Source organism: Halichoerus grypus, chromosome 1 (assembly GCF_964656455.1).
Source record: "Halichoerus grypus chromosome 1, mHalGry1.hap1.1, whole genome shotgun sequence".
NCBI lineage: Eukaryota > Metazoa > Chordata > Mammalia > Carnivora > Phocidae > Halichoerus > Halichoerus grypus.
The window spans coordinates 33,720,979-33,724,107 of record NC_135712.1 but is presented as its reverse complement, the minus strand read 5'-3'; the positions used below and the strand labels follow the sequence as shown (position 1 = coordinate 33,724,107).

General features: G+C 36.8%; 1 pseudogene; it reads left to right on the top strand.

Annotated features, from left to right (window-relative positions):
* Positions 1 to 1,477: 1,477 nt before the first annotated feature.
* On the top strand, positions 1,478 to 2,307 carry LOC118528433 (large ribosomal subunit protein eL33 pseudogene; annotated as a pseudogene).
* Positions 2,308 to 3,129: the final 822 nt, after the last annotated feature.

Genomic DNA, 3,129 nt, shown 5'->3' with positions numbered 1-3,129 from the left:
ATGGCTCCCATTCAGTTTCTAGTGGACAAGTGCATGGATCACATTTGGCAGCCTTGTTGGTAGTTCCAGAAAAATAGAGATGGATTGAGTAGGCTGTGAGGTTAAAGTACTGACCTGCCAAATTAGGGTTGACTTTCCTTGGAGGGGAACTTTGCCCTTTCCTGGCCCACACTCCATGCCTACTCAGTAGGAAGACTAATGAAGCACTACTAGGGAGTTCACACCATTACTCTGAATAAGCTCTAATTGTCCTTAATACCATGAAGTGAAAAGGTGATCTTATTTTTGAGAGTGCTTCTCTTGCTGCATGAATGCTTTGGAATTAACCTAAAAATGTGAAGGTATGAGTGCAGTCACTTATTAATCAGCAAATATAAATTGAAATGAGAATGACAAGTTTTATTATTGTCTACAATTTTTGTTTTCTCTAGTTACTGTAATCTGAATTGCCCCTTTTCCGTCGAGAGAGGATTCACAATTCCAATTTGTTAGTTTGATTCATGTTTTTTGCCCCCACCCATAGTTCTTCCTCCTTTCCATGACTTCAGGACCCATTTCCTGACATCAGTCCCTAATTCAAGTCCAATTTTCATAATAAAGACATCTCAGAATACTCCAATCCACCCAAATTTAATTCTCCTTTGACCACTATCTAAATCACGTCATTGAACAATTCATCATAGTTTATCTGATCTTATTTTCTTATCCATTATTTTCTATATTATGCTTAACTTTCCTAATAGACAATAAGTGCATTGAAAGCAAGGATAATGCTTTTTATGCATTCTGTGTTTCCTAGATTATCTAGCTGAGTAGAACTCACAGGCTCATTGGATAAAATTTTATGCCATTTTCCTAGAGCATTTATTTCTCTCATATTTGCAGAAGTATGTAAGTACTTTTATTGGTGTCACCTTTCCATTAAATAGATAGATGTAGTCGTAAGCATTACCTTTAGTATGAAAGGCCCTGGTGAGGATGTAGAGTGGGAGATTGTACTCCTTTCTTTTTGTTACACAGAAACATAATAAACTAGGGCAAATAAAATCTCTCTAGATATCATAATTGTTTCATCTATAAAATGGAGATAAAATATAAGTATTTACTTATCACACCAGGGGGTTATGAGAAAAATAAGACAATGTATGGGAAAGAGTTTGCTTTATATATAGTTATATTAATTTTAAGATTTTACTAAGTAATGTTTGAGAAAGTATTAGATAAGTATTTATTTGTTTGATAATGCATGTGCTGTGGGTTGAATTGTATTCCTAAAAAATTCATATGTTGAAGTTCTGATCCCAAGTACCTCAGGATGTATCCTTACTTGGAATTAGGGTTGCTCTAGTTGTAATTAGTTACGTTTAGATGAAGCCATACTAGAGTAGGAAGGGCCTCTTATTTAATGTAACTGATGTACATATGAAGAGGGGAAATTTGGACACACACACACAGTTAGGGAGAACGCCATGTGAAGATGAAGGTAGAGATTGGAATAATGCTTTTACAAGCCCCAAATGCTAAATATTGCCAGCAAAGCACCAGAAGCTAGGCGAGAGGCATGGAACATTCGTCCTCACAGCTGTCAGAAAGAACCAACCCTCAGACACCTGGATTTTGAACTTCTGGCCACCAGAATTGTGAAACAATGTTTTTTGTTGTTTAAGCTACCTAGGTTGCCATACTTTGTCATGGCCCCTCTGGCAACCTAATATAGCATCTTATATAAAATGAGTTACTTATAGAAAATAAACAGAATAACCAGTAGGAAAAGGGAAAATTGCTTTAAAACCTTTGTGCTTCAAAGAACATGATCCAGAAAATGAAAAGACAAATCATAAAATGTAGGAACGTATTTGCAAATTGTATGTCAAATAAAGAACTTGTATCTAGCTTTCTTTTTCCGCCATCTTGGAGTCTGTGGAGGCCTGCTGAGAACAGGACTCCTATAATGGAAGGCTGTGGTCCAAGGCCATTTTTGCTGGCTATAAACGGGGTCTCCAGAACCAGAGGGAGCACACAGCTCTTCTTAAAATTGAAGGTGTTTATGCTCGAGATGAAATGGAATTCTATCTAGGCAAGAGATGTGCTTATGTGTACAAAGCAAAGAACAGCACAGTGACTCCTGGTGGCAAACCAAACAAAACCAGAGTAATCTGGGGAAAAGTAACTCGTGCTCATGGAAACAGTGGCATGGTTCGTGCCAAATTCCGAAGCAACCTTTCTGCTAAACCCATTGGCCACAGAATCCGTGTGATGCTGTACCCCTCAAGGATTTAAATTTAATGAAAAGTAAATAAAGGTGTAGATTTGTTCTCTTGTAAAAAAAAAAAAAAAAAAAAAAAAGAACTTGTATCTAAAATATAAAAGGATGCTTGTAACTCCATGAATAAAAGACAACCCTACTAAAAAAAATGGGCAATTGATCTGAATAGACATATCTCTGATGGAAATATACAAATGACCAATAGTACATAAAAGGAGGCTCAGGATTATCATTTACCAGACAAGTATATATACACTAGGATAGCTAAAATGATGAAGAAAAAAAAGGGTGAGGGTGTGGAGAAATCAGAAAACTCTTATACTACTGGTGGGAATAGAAAATGGTACAGCCATTTTGGCAAACAAGGTGGCAGTCTCAAATGATTAAATATAAAGTTACAATGTGACCCAGGAATTCCACTCCTAAGTATATGCCAAGACAAATGAAAATATATGTCCAAGCAAAAACTTGTGCATAAATGTTTATAGCAGTACTATTCATAATAGCCAAAAGGTAGAAACAATGTAAATCTCTATCAACTGATGAATGGGTAATGAGATCAAGCCCTCAATGGGGCTCCATGCTCAGTGAGGGGTCTGCTTAAAGATTCTCTCCCTCTGCCCCTCCCCCCACTCAACGTGTGCAGTCATGCTCCCCCCCCCTAAAATAAATAAATCTTTAAAAAAAATAAATAAAATGGAACTAAAGGATATAAAATAGAGAATCACATGCACATGCCCTCAGGGGAAGGAAACTGAAGGACTGAGAGACTAATTTTTCATAAATGCGTGAGTTACAAAAAACTAAAACTTATTCCTTGACCAATGAATGCCCACCAAGAACCTGTCTCTTTCCTCAAGCAA